This window comes from Saccoglossus kowalevskii, chromosome 21 (assembly GCF_978046115.1).
Source record: "Saccoglossus kowalevskii chromosome 21, keSacKowa6.1, whole genome shotgun sequence".
Classification (NCBI taxonomy): domain Eukaryota; kingdom Metazoa; phylum Hemichordata; class Enteropneusta; family Harrimaniidae; genus Saccoglossus; species Saccoglossus kowalevskii.
Window position 1 is genome coordinate 26,685,095 of NC_140661.1, and position 17,206 is coordinate 26,702,300.

The 17,206-nt window shown below is 36.4% G+C and overlaps 1 protein-coding gene across 5 annotated transcripts in view; it reads right to left on the minus strand.

Annotated features, from left to right (window-relative positions):
* LOC100369098 (uncharacterized) overlaps window positions 1-17,206 on the minus strand; it is a 106,370-nt gene that overhangs the window by 46,233 nt on the left and 42,931 nt on the right. The window lies entirely within an intron of this gene.

The following is a 17,206-nucleotide window of genomic DNA, read 5'->3' on the forward strand; positions in this document are numbered from 1 at the left end:
AATCTAGAAAAACATGGCTGTTTACGCTTAAAACCAACCACCAAAAATTACAACCAAACCGATGACGACAAAGCTGAATATGAAAGTATCAGCCCACCTTCAAAACAAATTGTTGTTTTTTCTACAATTCCTTTCACAAATCTGAGGCTTACATTGACGCTGCGGCCGGCGTCCTCGCTACACTGATCTGACACATATCGTGCAAAGAGTGCTGAGAAGTCAATCGTCAGTCAAGATTTTTTTACGAATATAATAAATCATTTCAGTGATTTCTTTACTAAATAATGATAAATGAAACTGAGAAATATTTTAATCACAAATTTTATTATCATTATTATGTAGCTGCCCCAACAAAACATTGGCATTGATACATGGTGGTGTAAAACTTATACAAAATGAATAATATAGGGAATGTCTATTTTCCATGCAAATTCATTGTGCATTACATAATATGAGCATCACGGTAAACTCATGCGGGCATCAAGGTAAACTCTTATAGGCATCAAGGTAACTCATACAGGCATCTAGGTAACTCATATGGGCATCAAGGTAAACTCATATGGGCATCAAGGTAAACTCTTATAGGCATCAAGGTAACTCATACAGGCATCTAGGTAACTCATACAGGCATCTAGGTAAACTCATATGGGCATCTAGGTAACTCATATGGGCATCTAGGTAACTCATACAGGCATCTAGGTAACTCATATGGGCATCAAGGTAAACTCATACTGGCATCAAGGTAAACTCATACAGGCATCAAGGTAACTCATACAGGCATCTAGGTAAACTCATATGGGCATCAAGGTAAACTCTTATAGGCATCTAGGTAACTCATATGGGCATCAAGGTAAACTCATACTGGCATCAAGGTAAACTCATACAGGCATCTAGGTAACTCATACAGGCATCTAGGTAACTCATATGGGCATTAAGGTAAACTCATATGGGCATCAAGGTAAACTCTTATAGGCATCAAGGTAACTCATACAGGCATCTAGGTAACTCATATGGGCATCTAGGTAACTCATACAGGCATCTAGGTAACTCATATGGGCATCAAGGTAAACTCATACTGGCATCAAGGTAAACTCATACAGGCATCAAGGTAACTCATACAGGCATCTAGGTAAACTCATATGGGCATCAAGGTAAACTCTTATAGGCATCTAGGTAACTCATATGGGCATCAAGGTAAACTCATACTGGCATCAAGGTAAACTCATACAGGCATCTAGGTAACTCATACAGGCATCTAGGTAACTCATATGGGCATCAAGGTAAACTCATACTGGCATCTAGGTAACTCATATGGGCATCAAGGTAAACTCATACTGGCATCAAGGTAAACTCATACAGGCATCTAGGTAACTCATACAGGCATCTAGGTAACTCATATGGGCATCAAGGTAAACTCATACTGGCATCAAGGTAAACTCATACAGGCATCAAGGTAACTCATACAGGCATCTAGGTAACTCATATGGGCATCAAGGTAAACTCATACTGGCATCAAGGTAAACTCATACAGGCATCTAGGTAACTCATACAGGCATCTAGGTAACTCATATGGGCATCAAGGTAAACTCATACTGGCATCAAGGTAAACTCATACAGGCATCAAGGTAACTCATACAGGCATCTAGGTAACTCATATGGGCATCTAGGTAACTCATACAGGCATCTAGGTAACTCATATGGGCATCAAGGTAAACTCATACTGGCATCAAGGTAAACTCATACAGGCATCAAGGTAACTCATACAGGCATCTAGGTAAACTCATATGGGCATCAAGGTAAACTCTTATAGGCATCTAGGTAACTCATATGGGCATCAAGGTAAACTCATACTGGCATCAAGGTAAACTCATACAGGCATCTAGGTAACTCATACAGGCATCTAGGTAACTCATATGGGCATCAAGGTAAACTCATACTGGCATCTAGGTAACTCATATGGGCATCAAGGTAAACTCATACTGGCATCAAGGTAAACTCATACAGGCATCTAGGTAACTCATACAGGCATCTAGGTAACTCATATGGGCATCAAGGTAAACTCATACTGGCATCAAGGTAAACTCATATGGGCATTAAGGTAACTCATACAGGCATCTAGGTAACTCATATGGGCATCAAGGTAAACTCATACTGGCATCTAGGTAACTCATATGGGCATCAAGGTAAACTCATACTGGCATCAAGGTAAACTCATACAGGCATCTAGGTAACTCATACAGGCATCTAGGTAACTCATATGGGCATCAAGGTAAACTCATACTGGCATCAAGGTAAACTCATATGGGCATCAAGGTAAACTCTTATAGGCATCAAGGTAACTCATGCGGGCATCAAGGTAAACTCATATGGGCATCAAGGTAAACTCTTATAGGCATCAAGGTAAACTCATACAGGCATCAAGGTAAACTCATACAGGCATCTAGGTAACTCATATAGGCATCAAGGTAAACTCATACAGGCATCTAGGTAACTCATATGGGCATCAAGGTAAACTCATACTGGCATCAAGGTAAACTCATACAGGCATCTAGGTAACTCATACAGGCATCTAGGTAACTCATATGGGCATCAAGGTAAACTCATACTGGCATCAAGGTAAACTCATATGGGCATCAAGGTAAACTCTTATAGGCATCAAGGTAACTCATGCGGGCATCAAGGTAAACTCATATGGGCATCAAGGTAAACTCTTATAGGCATCAAGGTAAACTCATACAGGCATCAAGGTAAACTCATACAGGCATCTAGGTAACTCATATAGGCATCAAGGTAAACTCATACTGGCATCAAGGTAAACTCATATGGGCATCAAGGTAAACTCATACTGGCATCAAGGTAAACTCACATGGGCATCAAGGTAAACTCATACTGGCATCAAGGTAAACTCATACAGGCATCTAGGTAACTCATACAGGCATCTAGGTAACTCATATGGGCATCAAGGTAAACTCATACTGGCATCAAGGTAAACTCATATGGGCATCAAGGTAAACTCTTATAGGCATCAAGGTAAACTCATGCGGGCATCAAGGTAAACTCATATGGGCATCAAGGTAAACTCTTATAGGCATCAAGGTAAACTCATACAGGCATCAAGGTAAACTCATACAGGCATCTAGGTAACTCATATAGGCATCAAGGTAAACTCATACTGGCATCAAGGTAAACTCATATGGGCATCAAGGTAAACTCATACTGGCATCAAGGTAAACTCATATGGGCATCAAGGTAAACTCATACTGGCATCAAGGTAAACTCATATAGGCATCAAGGTAAACTCATACTGGCATCAAGGTAAACTCATATAGGCATCAAGGTAAACTCATACTGGCATCAAGGTAACTCATATGGGCATCAAGGTAAACTCTTATAGGCATCAAGGTAAACTCTTATAGGCATCAAGGTAAACTCATACAGGCATCAAGGTAAACTCATACTGGCATCAAGGTAACTCATATGGGCATCAAGGTAAACTCATATGGGCATCAATGTAAACTCATATGGGCATCAAGGTAAATTCATATGGGCATCAAGGTAAACTCATACAGGCATCAAGGTAAACTCATACTGGCATCAAGGTAACTCATACTGGCATCAAGGTAAACTCATACTGGCATCAAGGTAAACTCATATGGGCATAAAGGTAAACTCATACTGGCATCAAGGTAAACTCATATGGGCATCAAGGTAAATTCATATGGGCATCAAGGTAAATTCATATGGGCATCAAGGTAAACTCATACAGGCATCAAGGTAAACTCATACTGGCATCAAGGTAACTCATATGGGCATCAAGGTAAACTCATATGGGCATCAATGTAAACTCATATGGGCATCAAGGTAAATTCATATGGGCATCAAGGTAAACTCATACAGGCATCAAGGTAAACTCATACTGGCATCAAGGTAACTCATACTGGCATCAAGGTAAACTCATACAGGCATCAAGGTAAACTCATATGGGCATCAAGGTAAATTCATATGGGCATCAAGGTAAACTCATACAGGCATCAAGGTAAACTCATACTGGCATCAAGGTAACTCATACTGGCATCAAGGTAAACTCACACAGGCATCAAGGTAAACTCATATGGGCATCAAGGTAAACTCATACTGGCATCAAGGTAAACTCATATGGGCATCAATGTAAACTCATATGGGCATCAAGGTAAACTCATACAGGCATCAAGGTAAACTCATACAGGCATCAAGGTAACTCATATAGGCATCAAGGTAACTCATATAGGCATCAAGGTAAACTCATACAGGCATCAAGGTAAACTCATATGGGCATCAAGGTAACTCATACTGGCATCAAGGTAAACTCATACTGGCATCAAGGTAAACTCATATGGGCATCAAGGTAAACTCATACTGGCATCAAGGTAAACTCATACTGGCATCAAGGTAAACTCATACAGGCATCTAGGTAACTCATATAGGCATCAAGGTAAACTCATACTGGCATCAAGGTAAACTCATACTGGCATCAAGGTAAACTCATATGGGCATCAAGGTAAACTCATACTGGCATCAAGGTAAACTCATACAGGCATCTAGGTAACTCATATAGGCATCAAGGTAAACTCATACTGGCATCAAGTTAAACTCATGCGGGCATCAATGTAAACTTATACTGGCATCAAGGTAAACTCATATGGGCATCAAGGTAAACTCATATGGGCATCAAGGTAAACTCATATGGGCATCTAGGTAACTCATATAGGCATCAAGGTAAACTCATACAGGCATCAAGGTAAACTCATGCGGGCATCAAGGTAACTCATACTGGCATCAAGGTAAACTCATACAGGCATCAAGGTAAACTCATATGGGCATCAAGGTAAACTCATACTGGCATCAAGGTAAACTCATGCGGGCATCAAGGTAACTCATATGGGCATCAAGGTAAACTCATATGGGCATCAATGTAAACTCATACTGGCATCAAAGTAAACTCATATGGACATCAAGGTAAACTCATACTGGCATCAAGGTAAACTCATACGGGCATCAAGGTAAACTTATACGGGCATCAAGGTAAACTCATATGGGCATTAAGGTAAACTCATATGGGCATCAAGGTAAACTCACATGGGCATCAAGGTAAACTCACATGGGCATCAAGGTAAACTCATATGGGCATCAAGGTAAACTTATATGAGCATCAAGGCAAACTCGTTGGGCATCAAAGCAATCTCAGTGGGGCATCAAAGCAAACTCAGTAAGGCATCAAAGCAAATTCATTGGAAACCAAGGCAAACTCATTGAGCATCAAGGTAAACTCATTGAGCATCAAGGTAAACTCATTGAGCATCAAAGCAAACTCATTGAGCATCAAAGCAAACTCATTGAGCATCAAGGCAAACTCATTGAGCATCAAGGCAAACTCATTGAGCATCAAGGCAAACTCATTGAGCATCAAGGCAAACTCATTAAGCATCAAAGCAAACTCATTGAGCATCAAGGCCAACTCATTGGGCATCAAGGCCAACTCATTGGGCATCAAGGCAAACTCATTAAGCATCAAGGTAAACTCACATGGGCATCAAGGCAAACTCATTGGGCATCAAGGCAAACTCATTGAGCATCAAAGCAAACTCATTGAGCATCAAGGCAAACTCATACTGGCATCAAGGTAAACTCATGCGGGCATCACTGTAACTCATATGGGCATCAAGGCAAACTCGTTGGGCATCAAAGCAATCTCAGTGGGGCATCAAAGCAAACTCAGTAGGGCATCAAAGCAAACTCATTGGAAACCAAGGCAAACTCATTGAGCATCAAGGTAAACTCAGTGAGCATCAAGGAAAACTCATTAAACATCAAAGCAAACTCATTGAGCATCAAGGCAAACTCATTAAGCATCAAAGCAAACTCATTGAGCATCAAGGCCAACTCATTGGGCATCAAGACCAACTCATTGGGCATCAAGACCAACTCATTGGGCATCAAGGCAAACTCATTGAGCATCATGGTAAACTCATTGAGCATCATGGTAAACTCATTGGGAATCAAGGTAAACTCATTGAGCATCAAGGTAAACTCATTGGGCATCAAGGCAAACTCATTAAGCATCAAGGTAAACTTACATGGGCATCAAGGCAAACTCATTGGGCATCAAGGCAAACTCATTGAGCATCAAAGCAAACTCATTGAGCATCAAGGCAAACTCATACTGGCATCAAGGTAAACTCATGCGGGCATCACTGTAACTCATATGGGCATCAAGGCAAACTCGTTGGGCATCAAAGCAATCTCAGTGGGGCATCAAAGCAAACTCAGTAGGGCATCAAAGCAAACTCATTGGAAACCAAGGCAAACTCATTGAGCATCAAGGTAAACTCAGTGAGCATCAAGGAAAACTCATTAAACATCAAAGCAAACTCATTGAGCATCAAGGCAAACTCATTGAGCATCAAGGCAAACTCATTAAGCATCAAAGCAAACTCATTGAGCATCAAGGCCAACTCATTGGGCATCAAGACCAACTCATTGGGCATCAAGGCAAACTCATTGAGCATCATGGTAAACTCATTGAGCATCATGGTAAACTCATTGGGAATCAAGGTAAACTCATTGAGCATCAAGGTAAACTCATTGGGCATCAAGGCAAACTCATTAAGCATCAAGGTAAACTTACATGGGCATCAAGGCAAACTCATTGGGCATCAAGGCAAACTCATTGAGCATCAAAGCAAACTCATTGAGCATCAAGGCAAACTCATACTGGCATCAAGGTAAACTCATGCGGGCATCACTGTAACTCATATGGGCATCAAGGCAAACTCGTTGGGCATCAAGGCAAACTCGTTGGGCATCAAAGCAATCTCCGTGGGGCATCAAAGCAATCTCAGTGGGGCATCAAAGCAAACTCAGTAGGGCATCAAAGCAAACTCATTGGAAACCAAGGCAAACTCATTGAGCATCAAGGTAAACTCATTGAGCATCAAGGTAAACTCAGTGAGCATCAAGGAAAACTCATTAAACATCAAAGCAAACTCATTGAGCATCAAGGCAAACTCATTGAGCATCAAGGCAAACTCATTAAGCATCAAAGCAAACTCATTGAGCATCAAGGCCAACTCATTGGGCATCAAGACCAACTCATTGGGCATCAAGGCAAACTCATTGAGCATCATGGTAAACTCATTGGGAATCAAGGTAAACTCATTGAGCATCAAGGTAAACTCATTGAGCATCATGGTAAACTCATTGGGCACCAAGGTAAACTCATTGAGCATCAAGGTAAACTCATTGAGCATCAAAGTAAACTCATTGAGCATCAAGGTAAACTCATTGAGCATCAAAGCAAACTCATTAAACATCAAGGCAAACTCAGGAGTGGTGATTCTATGCAAAATTTGTGATTTAGTGAGAATGGTGAAATTATGTGAATTGGTGAAATTTTGTGATTAATGAAAATGGTGAAATTTTGCGAGTTAGTGAAAATGGTGAAATTTTGCAAGTTACGGTAGTGAAAATGGTGGAATTTTGCGAGTTCGTTAAAATGGTGAAATTTTGCGAGTTCGTTAAAATGGTGTAATTTTGCGAGTTCGTTAAAATGGTGTAATTTTGCGAGTTAGTGAAATTGGTGAAATTTTGCGAGTTAGTGAAAATGGTGAAATTTTGCGAGTTAGTGAAAATGGTGAAATTTTGCAAGTTACGGTAGTGAAAATGGTGGAATTTTGCGAGTTCGTTAAAATGGTGAAATTTTGCGAGTTCGTTAAAATGGTGTAATTTTGCGAGTTCGTTAAAATGGTGTAATTTTGCGAGTTCGTTAAAATGGTGTAATTTTGCGAGTTAGTGAAATTGGTGAAATTTTGCGAGTTAGTGAAAATGGTGAAATTTTGCGAGTTAGTGAAAATGGTGAAATTTTGCAAGTTACGGTAGTGAAAATGGTGGAATTTTGCGAGTTCGTTAAAATGGTGAAATTTTGCGAGTTCGTTAAAATGGTGTAATTTTGCGAGTTCGTTAAAATGGTGTAATTTTGCGAGTTAGTGAAATTGGTGAAATTTTGCGAGTTAGTGAAAATGGTGAAATTTTGCGAGTTAGTGAAAATGGTGAAATTTTGCAAGTTACGGTAGTGAAAATGGTGGAATTTTGCGAGTTCGTTAAAATGGTGAAATTTTGCGAGTTCGTTAAAATGGTGTAATTTTGCGAGTTCGTTAAAATGGTGTAATTTTGCGAGTTCGTTAAAATGGTGTAATTTTGCGAGTTCGTTAAAATGGTGTAATTTTGCGAGTTAGTGAAATTGGTGAAATTTTGCGAGTTAGTGAAAATGGTGAAATTTTGCGAGTTAGTGAAAATGGTGAAATTTTGCGAGTTAGTGAAAATGCTGAAATTTTGCGGGTTTAATAGTGAAAATGCTGAAATTTTGTGAGTTAGTGAAAATTTCATGGGGGGTTCTACGTCATTGACTGTGTCACCGACTTTCATAAACTTTTAGCTTCACGGAAATGGTGAAATTTTATGTAAGAATATCCCCCTATGACATAAAACTGTCAAATGAAGAAAAATAAAGCTGCTAATAGAATACATGATTACCTTGCACAAATTAGATATGGGGCAGTTTTGAAGGCAAACTAAGCTAGCAATAATCGGCAAATTTTTGTAAAACTGTGTTGTAATGAAATCCCTTTACAAGACACACATTTAATCCTGCAGATTTTTTAATTACATTTAAATTGTATTTGTAAAGCATACAATTTTAAAGAATTTCACCAGTTTCCAAATTGAGAGTGACTTTCACAAAATGTCATCCTTTTAAAATCCATAAATTATCATAAGCGAAACTTTGCACATAATTTCTTTAATATTTTGATCAGCTGAACAAAAATTGTCACTGGTGACAGCTCATGAAAAAAAAAATAGAAAAAAAAATACAGGCTTATTTTGTGAACAAAAGTTAACTTGCTTCAAATTGGTTGACAATAATTTATAACATTTTTATGTAAGGATATCCCCCTATCCTAACCTATCCCCCATATTGTTAAATATTTCATTAATAGCCATGCAACGTAAAGTGACTGTTTTTAAAAACAAATCAAGGTCTAATGATAGAAACAATATTTTATACTTAGATGGCCACTTGTTAATATTCAGTCTAACAGAGAAACAAATGTCTCAATTGGTGTGTCCTGCCTCACAAAGGTTTCACAGAGGAGAGCAGAAGTTGATGATTTGGGGGAAAACACGTAAGTAGCAACAGGGGACTGCTCAGTGCCGGTGTAAATATAGAATAGAATTGTACATGACGTGCACGACAGAATGACGTCAGTAAGGGCCGTTAAAACGGGAAACAGCAAAACCATTTGCTGACTGTTGACATTTCAAATACAGAGCACAGAATGTCACCATCGACAACATATCTTCACAGAACTCAATGTGTTTACCACTTTAAATTTTATCAGATATATCATTTTTTTTTTTTTTCATGGAAATAATATGCCAATTATAGCTACACTCATTATGAGGAAGATAAATCAATGATAAAGAACTGGAAAATGTTACCACTGTAATCTCAATCAATCTGGTACGTCATTAAGAAGAGGAGTACAGCCTATGAAACCATTTATTTTTCTTTCTATTTTAGAGATACATGTAATTCCTACACTAAAAAATTATAATACAACAATAATGTACACAAATTTTTTTATATTGTCTAACTTATTTATTTGTCTTTATTTAAAATACTTTGATTGGATACTAATCAATTTGGTCATTTTAATTTATTTATATTTTTCCATACTTCGTGATGTTCAAAGTATATGAAAAATATATATACAAAATATACATATGTAAATTTCCTTAAAGAAAAATTAAAGTTTATACCATCATGATGCAAGGCAGTGACATAACAGTTCACACAATGTCAATCCCTAATATGTGAAACACAAATTTAGCGCTAAAATTTTGGATTTTACGTCCTTCACAAAGTTTTGTTTTTATGTTATGATATAAACTGATTAAAGCATTATACACTGTATGGACATGTTCACAGTTGTGCAATATCTGAACAAAATATTGTAAATTTCAATTATTCACTGCTTTTTAATTTTTAATTAAATCCACTTGAACATGTAGAATAACAATAGAATTCATTGGTTTTCCAGAAACAGTAAAATTGCTCAAAACATGCAAATGCCAGTGAAAATAAATAGTTTTACAGTATGTATTCAATATGCAGTGTTCCCTCAATAGTGTATTGAGATGAAACAGATTGCGAAATAAATACATGTGTGCATTCATCCCATACTGTATTGTCCATGTCATAAGTTTGAGTGTAAATAGCCAGGTCATATTACAGTTACATATGGCCGGGGTAGGAGAGCATTTTGACAAAACAAAATTGTCATGAGTTGGCCATTTGGAATCTGAATGCAGAAACAAAGCGACAAAGTTGTTTGGATGACGATGTACCAGGATTGAATGAAATCAGTCCCTCCACACATCAAAATCCAGTTTCAGAACATGTTGGAAAAGATAGACAACATTCAGGAATATGTTGACAGAGCCAGTTAACGTTGACACATTAAAGCCGAATGGCAGATGGTCACTAAAATCTAACAGCAATCAGTGTGTCTTGAAAAAGAACGCTACTCATAACTTGAGAAAGTTGGTCTTAAATTGTATGACAATGTTCATTGAGTTGTGGTTCAATGCCAACAAAAAACATCATTCAATGTTACAGTGCCATACTTTGAGAAAATGAATCAAATATTATTCAAAATAAGCTATTTTTAGAACAATTCCACAGAATTCAAAATTTTAGTAAATTTTTTTTTAAAACCTAGATTTTTGAAAGTACGTACAAACCCTATGTCACCAGCCAACAATTTGAGATATGACATATTAATATACCTCATACATTGTAGCTCTATCAGCCAATCAGATTCATGAATTTGGCAGTCAATATGTTTGTGTATTGACTTTTCAGAGATCAAAGACATAATATTAGGCTTCTGTGCTTACACAGCTAGACGTTATGTTTGATCTAAAAAACCCTGATTCACCGTTGAAGTCTGTCGGTGTTTTCTTGGAGAATTATCTTTAATTTGTGAACAGGTTGAATAACACTGACATTATCTGCTTAAAAGGTATTTTGCATTACTTGGGATGAGTTATGTTCGATGTGAATACTTGTAATCAGGAGATAATCATCGAACAACATGACACTAATATGTAGCTTGAGCACTGACTTGAATTTCGCACTGTATTCCCTCATTTGTTGACGTTGTATATTGACGTATAAGTGTTTCTATTTATTTCATCAAGGTAATTTTAATACACAATGTGTATCGTACAGACATCTGGGTTTCATTAAATTGTTCATTTAACCAGATATGTGTTGTTATATTTTGTTTTATTTCGGTCCGAGGGGCCCGAATGCTGTTTTTGTCATGTGTAAATGCCACAGCTTCTGAAATGTCAAACGCCTGTAGCAAATTGATACGTACAACAATCTTGAAAGGTATTATGGTATATATTAAATACATACAAACCATTGGAAGTGGAATGAAACAGCTACTTGTGAATGGAGAACGTTCTGCATGTTGTCATATCGACAACTATATAGGTTAATATCTATAAATTGACCGGGACTACAATATATTGTTAAAAAACCTTAAAACATACTCCCCATTCCACCCTAGACTCACAGCAGGTGAACACAAGTATCAAATTGTACCTTAAACTTTCCAGGATCTATAATTGCAAAACAAAATTCAGCTTATACTTTGATTTAAATTATTCATATAAATATTTTAACATATAAGTAACAAGAAAAGGTTAAAAATGCATGGCTATTAGACACTGATAAGATTCTATGTGGGGGAAGACAGAAGTGGGGGAGCTTGATTAAAATGAAGCTATTTTACTTGTAGCAAATCCTCATTAGAGATTAGCCCTATTATTTTACTAAGGGTAGAATATTATTATAAAACTCTGGAACAACAGATAGAAAAATTACAAATTATTATTTTTCTTGAGCACTATTTTCTGCTGTAGTTTATTTTTTTGCATTTTGTTTTTTTTTAATCACTCTTTTGTATTTCCCCCTAAAGACTAAAGATTTTCTTGAAATTTTCTACGCGCAGATCCCAAAATATATAAAGTGTCAAAACCTGAGTTGGGGATCTCTCTGAATGTAACTCTGTTAGCTTCTGTATTAAAAGGTCATCCTCTGGCATTTGTGCTGATAGTAGCTGCATTTTCAGAAATGTTATTTAGAAACTCCGGTAAAAAAACAATTTTTGAGACACCTGAGAAGTGAATATATGAATACATAATAAAAGATACAAACAATATACAAAAAGCAAAAAACTAACAGAGCAGGTGGCTGGCTGCGTTGAAGTTCTTGTCCACATAAACGATTGATGACATGTTTGAATTTTGTGATTTTATTCATTTTTGACGAAAATGGCCGCCATTCGGCTAAATTTCGATGAAAACGAAAGTAACTGAAAACATATTAAACCCATTACATCTTGCCTTTGTACACAATTTAACCCTAATCTGTACAATCATCTCTGTAAAATGAACAGTACAAAAATGGCCACCAGTCCACCATGTTGAATTGAATCACAAAAAAAAATGATGTGCATCAGTAACCCACCATGCCTGAAGTCAATGCCAAGTTTGAATGAAATCAGTCAAGACATGTCCAAGAAACAGTTGATGACATGTTTAAATTTTGTGATTTTATTTGTTTTTGACAAAAATGGCGGCCATTCAGCTAAATTTCGATGAAAACGAAAGTAACTGAAAACAACATTAAACCCATTATACTTGGCTTTGTACAAACTTTAACTTAAATTTGTACAATCATCTCTGTATAATGAGCAGAACCTGCGCAAAAAAACAAATAGCCACAGTCTGTCATTTTGAAACGAATGACGAAAAAAAAAATGACGAGCATCAGTAATCCACCAAGACTGATGTCAATGTCAAGTTTGAATGAAATCGATCAAGGCATGTTCGAGAAACGGTTGATGACATGTCCAAATGTTGATTTTTGGTGTTTTTTTGGGACAAAAATGGCCGCCAGTCGGTCAAAGATCAACCAAATCAAAAATAAATCGATGTGCTCATGTCTCCCCTTATGACTTGTCTTTGTACCAGCTTTGAAGAAAATCTTTGAGAAATGAAAATGGATGGACGGGTGGACGAAACCCAAAACACAAGTCCTTGATTCAGACTACGTCCGACGGGGACTAATAAAGAATTGCATTAACTGGATATACTGGATCAATCAAATATGATGTCAGTCATTTACTTTAATAAGCACATGTGCTAGTAATAGAGCAAATACTGTAATTTAATTCAATAAAAGAAAAATTAACTAACCATACAGTTTTCTTGACATATAAAATCAACAGAAATTAAAGTGATTCTTGTGTTCTGAGTGATGTAGTTATTAAAAATAATTAAGAAAATAAGGAGACAGGAAATGTAAAAATGTGCGATGTTAACTAAGTATATATATATATATATATATATACTTAGTTATGACTTTTTTGAGAATTTATTTTAAAAAACAGAATCTATTTTTTTTGGTGATATGAGATCACTATTGATCTACAAAATCAGGTGACTGTTGCCATGGAAACTATTTAAACAGGGTCTATTTTTAGCATGTGATGCAACGTACTTAGCACGTCGATTTTCAACTGACTGAAGAATTCAGAGTATGAACGTTTGATGTCATGTAAGCGTACAAATAAAAAAAACAAAGCGCTTTCATCTACTGAATCATTCATTTTAATAAAAACTGTTATAGTGGAACAAATTTTTTTTCAAAAAATCTGGTGTCTCTTGTCATATTTAAGTACAATTTTATTAAATATGCAAATTACACATGACCTGGTAATTTGAAAGTCATTATACAAACAGTGACACGCAAAATACATCAACACAAGCCAAGATCTCTTAGCAGTCAACTATTCTCAGCTGGGGAAAATCCCCCGTATATGTACACAAAAAGAAATTATTCGGAAAAAGATGAAACAAAAAGCTATTACTTACATCGAAAGGCACATGAGAATGCCATTTCTTTCACAAGAGAGCAACCTCTGCCATTCTCACATGCACGGTCAATTAGTATAGTCAACAGTTTGAAAGTGGATCTCCACTTGATTACAAGTCAGCTTATCAGACATTTAACACAGTGCTTAATACCATATCTGCCTATCAGAGCAAGCAGGGACAACGACCTTTATGTAATTAGCCTGCATTGCATTGTGGGACGAGATCAACTCAGTCCCCAGTGATGATGAATGAAACCACGCTGAATATTTTCTGTTGTTTATGTTAATTTTTTTAAATTCAAGTATCATGAAATTTAAACATTTTTTTTCTTGCAAGATTATATTAAAATGTTCCAACAGATCTGATTTAAACAGTTAATAAAGCATTTTAATTTTTTTTTTTAAATTCCCATAAAATCAATTCAGCTTATTTAAACAAGAAGCCTTTCAGCTGATAATAATAGTCCTGTGGTTTCAGAACCAAGCTGTGACTAGATAATTAATATGCATATTGCCAACAAATGTGGTCTGTTGATAATTTCAGCACACTGATGTACAAGTTTAATTGAAATCAATTGATTTGAAAAGCTAAAAATTGGCTTAATATGCACAGATTTCAAAACACCTACCAACAGAGTCTGTGATGAACCTGCCAACCTTATGTGACGATGGTATTTGAACATGTGGTGATGGTATTAGGACATACTAACATTATGTGGTGATGGTATTAGGACATACTAACATTATGTGGTGATGGTATTAGGACATACTAACATTATGTGGTGATGGTATTAGAACATACCAACATTATGTGGTGATGGTATTAGGACATACTAACATTATGTGGTGATGGTATTAGGACATACTAACATTATGTGGTGATGGTATTAGGACATACTAACATTATGTGGTGATGGTATTAGGACATACCAACATTATGTGGTGATGGTATTAGAACATACCAACATTATGTGGTGATGGTATTAGGACATTCCAACATTATGTGGTGATGGTATTAGGACATACTAACATTATGTGGTGATGATATTAGAACATACTAACATTATGTGATGATGGTATTAGGACATACCAACATTATTTGGTGATGGCATTAGGACATACCAACATTATGTGGTGATGATATTAGAACATACCAACATTATGTGGTGATGATATTAGGACATACCAACATTATGTGGGGATGGTATTAGGACCTACTAAAATTATGTGGTGATGGTATTAGGACCTACTAAAATTATGTGGTGATGGTATTAGGACATACTAACATTATGTGGTGATATTAGAACATACCAACATTATGTGGTGATGGTATTAGGACATACTAACATTATGTGGGGATGGTATTAGGACCTACTAAAATTATGTGGTGATGGTATTAGGACATACTAACATTATGTGGTGATGGTATTAGGACATACTAACATTATGTGGTGATGATATTAGGACATACCAACATTATGTGGTGATGATATTAGAACATACCAACATTATGTGGTGATGGTATTAGGACATACCAACATTATGTGGTGATGGTATTAGGACATACCAACATTATGTGGTGATGGTATTAGGACCTACTAACATTATGTGGTGATGGCATTAGGACATACTAACATTATGTGGTGATGGTATTAGGACATACTAACATTATGTGGTGATGGTATTATGACATACCAACATTATGTGGTGATGATATTAGAACATACTAACATTATGTGGTGATGGTATTAGGACATACTAACATTATGTGGTGATGGTATTAGGACATACCAACATTATGTGGTGATGGTATTAGGACATACTAATATTATGTGGTGATGGTATTAGGACATACTAACATTATGTGGTGATGGTATTAGGACATACCAACATTATGTGGTGATGGTATTAGGACATACTAACATTATGTGGTGATGATAGTAGAACATATCAACATTATGTGGTGATGGCATTAGGACATACTAACATTATGTGGTGATGGCATTAGGACCTACTAACATTATGTGGTGATGGTATTAGGACCTACTAACATTATGTGGTGATAATATTAGAACATACCAACATTATGTGGTGATGGTATTAGGACATACCAACATTATGTGGTGATGATATTAGAACATACTAACATTATGTAGTGATGATATTAGAACATACCAACATTATGTGGTGATGGTATTAGGACATACCAACATTATGTGGTGATGGCATTAGGACATACCAACATTATGTGGTGATGATATTAGGACATACTAACATTATGTGGTGATGGTATTAGGACATACCAACATTATGTGGTGATGGTATTAGGACATACCAACATTATGTGGTGATGGTATTAGGACATACTAACATTATGTGGTGATGATAGTAGAACATATCAACATTATGTGGTGATGGCATTAGGACATACTAACATTATGTGGTGATGGTATTAGAACATACTAACATTATGTGGTGATGGTATTAGGACCTACTAACATTATGTGGTGATGATATTAGAACATACCAACATTATGTGGTGATGGTATTAGGACATACTAACATTATGTGGTGATGATATTAGAACATACTAACATTATGTGGTGATGGCATTAGGACATACCAACATTATGTGGTGATGGTATTAGGACATACCAACATTATGTGGTGATGGTATTAGGACATACTAACATTATGTGGTGATGGTATTATGACATACTAAAATTATGTGGTGATGGTATTAGGACATACCAACAGTATGTGGTGATGATATTAGAACATACCAACATTATGTGGTGATGATATTAGAACATACCAACATTATGTGGTGATGGTATTAGAACATACCAACATTATGTGGTGGTGGTATTAGGACATACTAACATTATGTGGTGATGGTATTAGAACATACTAACATTATGTGGTGATGGTATTAGGACATACTAACATTATGTGGTGATGGTATTATGACATACTAACATTATGTGGTGATGGTATTATGACATACTAACATTATGTGGTGATGGTATTATGACATACTAACATTATGTGGTGATGGTATTAGGACATACTAACATTATGTGGTGATGGTATTATGACATACTAAAATTATGTGGTGATGGTATTAGGACATACCAACAGTATGTGGTGATGATATT